Consider the following 8,005-nt stretch of genomic DNA (forward strand, 5'->3'; position numbering starts at 1 on the left):
ACTAGGTGGCCCTCATTCATTCACCAGCAGACACTATGGAGCCCCCTCCTATGTTCCCTACAATTTATTTATATATTTACTTTTGGCTGCTCTGGGTCTTTGTTGCTGCGCACAGGCTTTCTCTAGTTCAGTGAGCGGCTGCTACTCCTTGTTTCAGTGCACAGGCTTCTCATTTCAGTGACTTCTCTTGTTGCAGAGCATGGGCTCTAGGGCTCCGGGCTTCAGTAATTGCAGCACACAGGCTCAGTAGCTGTGGTACTCAGGCTTACTTGCCCCCTGGCATGTGGGGATCTCCTCGGACCAGGGGTCTTTTGAAACTATATCCCCTGATTCTCAACCACTGAACCACCAGGAAAGTCCCTTCCAATATATTTTTAGGGCTTCATAAAACAAATCCCTGCTTGCCTTCATGGAATTTACATTCTAGTCAAGGAAACAGACAATTTTACCTAATAGCCAGGTAAATCAAGTACTATGTTAAAGAGTGATAAGAGCTGAAGAGAAACTATAAAGTAGGGAAATATAATAAAGTGTAAAAGACTACACTTTAGATATAGAGTAGCCAGATGTCAGGGGGTTCCCTGGTGGCTCAGTGGTAAAGAATCCACCTGCCAATGCAGGAGATGTAGGTTCAATCCCTGGGTTGGGAAGATCCCCTGGAAAAGGAAAAGGCAACCCACTCCAGCACAGTCAGTTCAATTGCTCAGTCGTGTCTGACTCTTTGCAACCCCATGGACTGCACGCCAGGTCTCCTTGTCCATCACCAACTCCTGGAGTTTACTCACACTCATGTCCATTGAGTTGGTGATGCCATCCAACCATCTCATCCTCTGTCATCCCCTCTCCTCCTGCCTTCAATCTTTCCCAGCATCAGGGTCTTTTCCAATGAGTCAGCTCTTCCCATCAGGTGGCCAAAATATTGGAATTTCAGCTTCAACATCAGTCCTTCCAATGAATATTCAGGACTGATTTCCTTTAGGATGAACTGGTTGGATCTCCTTGCAGTCCAAGGGACTCTCAAGAATTCTCCAACACCACAGTTCAAAAGCATCAATTCTTCAGTGCTCAGCTTTCTTTATAGTCCAACTCTCACATCTATACATGACTACTGGAAAAACCATAGCCTTTACTAGATGAACCTTTGTTGGCAAAGTAATGTCTCTGCTTTTTAATATGCTGTCTCAGTTCAGTTCAGTTGCTCAGTCATGTCCGATTCTTTGCAACCCCATGAATCGCAGCATGACAGGCTTCCCTGTCCATCACCAACTCCCGGAATTCACTCAGACTCACATCCATCAAGTCAGTGATGCCATCCAGCCATCTCATCCTCTGTCGTCCCCTTCTCCTCCTGCCCCCAATCCCTCCCAGCATCAGAGTCTTTTCCAATGAGTCAACTCTTCGCATGAGGTGGCCAAAGTACTGGAGTTTCAGCTTTAGCATCATTCCTTCCAAAGAAATCCCAGGGCTGATCTCCTTCAGAATGGACTGGTTGGATCTCCTTGCAGTCCAAGGGACTCTCAAGAGTCTTCTCCAACACCACAGTTCAAAAGCATCAATTCTTCGGTGCTCAGCCTTCTTCACAGTCCAACTCTCACATCCATACATGACCACAGGAAAAACCATAGCCTTGACTAGACGGACCTTTGTTGGCAAAGTAATGTCTCTGCTTTTGAATATGCTATCTAGGTTGGTCATAACTTTCCTTCCAAGGAGTAAGCGTCTTTTAATTTCATGGCTGCAGTCACCATCTGCTGTGATTTTGGAGCCCAGAAAAATAAAGTCAGCCACTGTTTCCACTGGTTCCCCATCTATTTGCCATAAAGTGACAGGACCAGATGCCATGATCTTCGTTTTCTGAATATTGAGCTTTAAGCCAACTTTTTCACTCTCCTTTTTCACTTTCATCAAAAGGCTCTTTAGTTCTTCTTCACTTTCTGCCATAAGGGTGGTGTCATCTGCATATCTGAGGTTATTGATATTTCTCCCAGCAATCTTGATTCCAGCTTGCGCTTCATCTAGCCCAGCGTTTCTCATGATGTACTCTGCATATAAGTTAAATAAGCAGGGTGACAATACACAGCCTTGACGTACTCCTTTCCCTATTTGGAACCAGTCTATTTTTCCATGTCCATTTCTAACTGTTGCTTCCTGACCTGCATACAGGTTTCTCAAGAGGCAGGTCAGGTGGTCTGGTATTCCCATCTCCAGCACATGGGGTCTCAAAAGAGTCGGACACGATTAAACAACAACAGCCAAGCAACAGCTCTTTGAGAAGGGGGCTTTTGAGTAAAGATATAACGTGAAAGCAGCTCTTTCCAACCACAGGGACTTTGCACACACTGCTCCCTCTTAGACCTGTTTAATGTTTCCTCTTCCTTTAGACTGTAGCTTGATAACTGCTTCATCAAGAAAGGCCAGGTTTAGGGAGGTTCAAGAGAGAGGGGACATGTATATACCTGTGGCTGATTTATGCTGATGTACGGCAGAAACCAACACAACACTGTAAAGCAATTATCTTCCAATTAAAAATAAATAAATTAAAAAGAAAGACCAAATTTAACTCTTAATGTCTCCTAGAGCACTGTAGTTAACATCTTAGATGAATATCTGTCTTTCCCACTAGAGTAGAATGTCTGTAATTTGGTTTTCTCCCAACCTCCACACACAATAGCTGGTACCTGGGAGACTCTCAAACTATGGGTTAGCGATAAGGACAAGATCAGGGGTGGGAACTGAACCAAGAATGGGATTGGAATTAGGGTGAAGATTCAGAAAGGATGAGGTGAGGGGTAGAAAGTGATGTGAGGCAGGGGGATGGGTTAAGGGGATGGAGGCAGGACAAGGAAGAGGCTGGGGTGAAGGTTATGTGCTCTGTGACTGGCAGGGCTGTCTCATTGCCTGGGCACAGTGCTCTCTCGGGCTGTCAGCCCCGTCAGGCCTGCCCTCCTGGGCTCTACTCAGCCACCATGACTCTTGGATGATGCTAGGAACCTGATGATTCAAATACGCATCTTAAGATGCAAACTCAAAGCAAATTTTCCCAGTCACCTGCCTTCTAGCTACTCCTCTTCCCTTGAGACTGTGCCCTCAGGGGGCTGCTAAGTCTCCTTGAGGGGCAGGGCCAAGGATGAGGAACTGAGGCTCAGGGGCTTGGGATGCCAAGTCCTAAAGGAGCAGGGTTAAGCGGCCCAGTCTTAACTTTCTAATCCAGTGGTACAGTAATATTCTGTGGGGCGTGGAAGAAGGCAGGGGCACCCAGGCAGCCAGGAGGGTAGCCTGGGAGGGGACATGGGGGGAACGGGGAGGGAACTGATGGTATAGAAGAGTTTGGGTGTCACACAAACCCGGGGGATCTACCACCATTCTCCAAATCACAATCCACTACCAATAGGTTTCCCCCAGCCAATTCCTCGGTCCCCAAAAAAGCAGGAGTGGTGGCTCTGGGTTTGATCAGGGCTCAAGTTTGGAGTGGGGATTCAGTTCTTAAGGGAAACAGAGATGAAGATGGGGATGGTGGGGATATAGACATGGCCGGGGACATGGAAGGGATTAGGCGTAAGGAGATAGATGGGGCACTCCCTAGTTACAACCAAAATGAGGATGCGTGACTCTGGGTAGGTGCTCATTGGGCTGAAGAACTGGTTCTCCTTGACCAGGGCTGGACCCAGGGAGCAGAAGAGGCCCCTGGGAAGGATGCAAGCTCACTGAGTTGGCTCACAATAAGCCACCCACACAGGAAGCCGAGCCCTCACTGCTGGGGCACCCCCCACTGCCTTACCCCACCCTGAGCCCTGTAAGGCAGAGGAGCAACCCTTGGAGCCCCACCTTCCCAAGACAGAGGGAAAAAAAAATCAAGTCGGGTCACATCCCTACTTTAAGCCAGAACTTAAAACCGTTTTGCCCTTGAATCAAATCCAAAGACTTAACTGCAGACTGTAGGATCGTGCATGACCCAGCTTCTGTCCCCTCCCCAGGGTCACCTATTCCAGCCACTCTGGCCTTGAATGCACACCCTTCAGGACACTTGCACTTCCCTGACCACCACACCTGGTGCCCCTTGACCCAGGCATGCTAAGCCACCACCTGGCTTCATCTCCTGACTGCTTTCGCAACCATCTAAAAGGATTTATTTGTTTATGTGCTGTTTGTCTGCCCCCATAAGCCAGTTGAAGTAGGGGTCATGCCAAGGGAATTCACAGCCACATCCCCACAGAGTGTCTAGGGAGACAGGAGCTATGAGGCAAGCAAATCCTAGAACACTCATACTGGAAGGGACTTTCCTGGTTTTCCCGTCCCTCCCATTTATCTGACACATCTGGGCCACTGAGGCTGAGGAACTCTCTCAAGCCCAGCGAGGGAAAGGGAAAGAGGGCTGGACGCTTCCCCTTATAACATACCAGCTGCCCTTCAGACTGATGGAAAAGCACAAAGGGGTCCAGAGTGCCAGCCAGGGGCCGCCGCCTGTCTGACAAAGCAGGAGCTTTACATGGGCCCCCTCCCTACATCCTGTCCCCAGAGGTGTCCAGAGCCCACACAAAATCCTACGTGTAGTCAGGTGTGTCTCCGCAATAAATCTCACTCCAAGCTGGCTTTCTGGGGAACCAGATTCCAATGACCCTCCCTGGTCCCACCCTCTCCAGCTCAGGGCATTTTTCAGATGAGGCATGTCTTCTAATGCTAATTTTGGTGCAGGCCAAATAGCATCCTTCTCGTGGAAAGACAAGCTGCCTGTGACTTCCCTGGTGGCTCAGGGCCTAAGACTCTGTGTTCCTAATGGGGGGCTTGGATTCGATCCCTGATTAGGGAACTAGATCCCACAAGCTGCCATGAAGATCTACGATTCCACATGCTGCAACTAAGACCTGGCACAGCCACATTAAAAAAAAAAAATTATCTGATTGTGCCCTGATATCATTCCAGTGTATCTTGGTCCTGCTGTTCTAAGTCAAAGCCCAGTTTTAAGAGGTGGGCACACCCAGCCTTTGCCACAGTCCTTCTGGCCACAAGGTGGCGACGTTGGGTGTTTCTCATTCTTTGATTTTATTCAAACGTGAACAAAATCTGGTGAAACATCCCCGGACACCTCTTCATACACAAGGCCACGGGGATCCTCTTCTTCCAGCATCACAGGTGCAGGAAGTAAAAATTCAGTCTTTGGCAGAGCCAAATGCTACCCCATACACACTCCCCAAAGACACTGTGACTCTGGCCAGAGAGAGACTGTAACCAGGATTTGGTCAGGTACAGAATTTGACTCAGGAGGCAGAAGAGGTGAGAGGGGCTAGACGTGAAATCTAGGGAAGTAGGACTATGCGAAAGTTGGATGGCTGTGAAGAAAGATCTGGATGAATGACTTAAGGGCTGCACAAATTTCTATTTTTAAGGGCTACATGGCTGGAAGGGATAATATTAGCCTCCGCATATTACTATCAGTTTCAGTCAGGGTGGGCTAGACTATGCTGCAACAACAGTCCCCAAATCTCAATGGCCTAACTCAGCAAAAGTTTCTCACTCAGCTCCATCCCCAGCTCAGGTCAGCAGGGGGCTCTGCTCTAGTTCCTCAAAGACAGAAGCTGATGGAAGCACCCTCACATTACTGGCTTCTAGAACAGAGGCCATCCCCACGAAAAAGAAATGCAAAAAAGCAAAATGGCTGTCTAAGGAGGCCTTACAAATAGCTGTGAAAAGAAGGGAAGCAAAAAGCAAAGGAGAAAAGGAAAGATATACCCATTTGAATGCAGAGTTCCAAAGAATAGCAAGCACAGATAAGAAAGGCTTCCTCAGCAATCAATGCAAAGAAATAGAGGAAAACAATAGAATGGGAAAGACTAGAGATCTCTTCAAGAAAATTAGTGCTACCAAGGGAACATTTCATGCAAAGATGGGCTCAATAAAGGACAGAAATGATAGGGACCTAACAGAAGCAGAAGATATTAAGAAGAGGTGGCAAGAATATACAGAAGAACTATACAAAAAAGATCTTCATGACCCAAATAATCACAATGGTGTGATCACTCACCTAGAGCCAGACATCCTGGAATATGAAGTCAAGTGGGCCTTAGGAAGCATCACTATGAACAAAGCTAGTGGAGGTGATGGAATTCCAGTTGAGCTATTTCAAATCCTGAAAGATGATGCTGTGAAAGTGCTGCACTCGATATGCCAGCAAATTTGGAAAACTCAGCAGTGGCCACAGGACTGGAAAAGGTCAGTTTTCATTCCAATCCCAAAGAAAGGCAATGCCAAAGAATGCTCAAACTACCGCACAATTGCACTCATCTCACATGCTAGTAAAGTGATGCTTAAAATTCTCCAAGCCAGGCTTCAGCAATACGTGAACTGTGAACTTCCAGATGTTCAAGCCGGTTTTAGAAAAGGTGGAGGAACCAGAGATCAAATTGCCAACATCCACTGGATCATGGAAAAAGCAAGAGAGTTCCAGAAAAACATCTATTTCTGCTTTTTTGACTATGCCAAAGCCTTTGACTGTGTGGATCACAATAAACTGTGGAAAATTCTTCAAGATATGGGAATACCAGACCGCTTGACCTGCCTTTGAGAAACCTATATGCAGGTCAGGAAGCGACAGTTAGAACTGGACATGGAACAACAGACTGGTGCCAAATAGGGAAAGGAGTACGTCAAGGCTGTGTATTGTCACCCTGCTTATTTAACTCATATGCAGAGTACATCATGAGAAAAGCTGGGCTGGATGGAGTGCAAGCTGGAATCAAGATTGCTGGGAGAAATATCAATAACCTCAGATATGCAGATGACACCACCCTTATGGCAGAAAGTGAAGAAGAACTAAAGAGCCTTTTGATGAAAGTGAAAAAGGAGAGTGAAAAAGTTGGCTTAAAGCTCAGCATTCAGAAAACGAAGATCATGGCATCCGGTCCTGTCACTTTATGGCAAATAGATAGGGAACCAGTGGAAACAGTGGCTGACTTTATTTTTCTGGGCTCCAAAATCACAGCAGATGGTGATTGCAGCCATGAAATTAAAAAACGCTTGCTCCTTGGAAGGAAAGTTATGACCAACCTAGACAGCATATTAAAAAGCAGAGACATTACTTTGTCAACAAAGATCCATCTAGTCAAGGCTACAGTTTTTCCAATAGTCATGTATGGATGTGAGAGTTGGACTATAAAGAAAGCTGAACACCGAAGAATTGATGCTTTTGAACTGTGGTGTTGGAGAAGACTCTTGAGAGTCCCTTGGACTGCAAGGATATCCAACCAGTCCATCCTAAAGGAGATCAGTCCTGGGTGTTCATTGGAAGGACTGATGTTGAAGCTGAAACTCCAATACTTTGGCCACTTGGTGGGAAGAGCTGACTCACTGGAAAAGACCCTGATGCTGGGAAAGATTGAGGGCAGGAGGAGAAGGGGATGACAGAGGATGAGATGGATGGATGGCGTCACCGACTCAATGGACATGGGTTTGGGTGGGCTCCGGGAGTTGGTGATGGACAGGGAGGCCTGGCATGCTGCGGTTCATGGGGTCGCAAAAGTCAGACACGACTGAGTGACTGAACTGAACTGAACTGAGAACAGAGGCAGAGAGGTCTCGAGGGCTTATGCCAACAATTAAATACTCCTGCCTGGAGATGACCCACATCACTTCTGCTCATCGCTTGTTGGTCAGAACTCAGCCATGACTCCACCCATGCACAAGAGCACCAGAGCTTGAGTCTTCCATGAGTTCAGAAGAGGAAACAGATCTCAGTGGCAATGCTGACAACCTGACATCCGGAAACTGGATTCTCAGGCTTTGCAAAATACCTTTTTTTTTTTTTTTTTTTTGTAAGAATGCAAGATTTATTCATATTAGAAAACCAGTATAACTCACTACATTAACTAAAGGAGAAAAAAATTATAGGCTATTTATGTATTTTATGAACTGTTTATTTTATATTGCAGTAACAGCCAGTTAACAATGTTGTGATAGTTTCAGGTACACAGCAAAATCTCTCAGCCATACCTAATACCTATGTTTTTTGTAT

The sequence above is a fragment of the Bos javanicus genome, chromosome 19 (genome assembly GCF_032452875.1).
Source record: "Bos javanicus breed banteng chromosome 19, ARS-OSU_banteng_1.0, whole genome shotgun sequence".
NCBI lineage: Eukaryota > Metazoa > Chordata > Mammalia > Artiodactyla > Bovidae > Bos > Bos javanicus.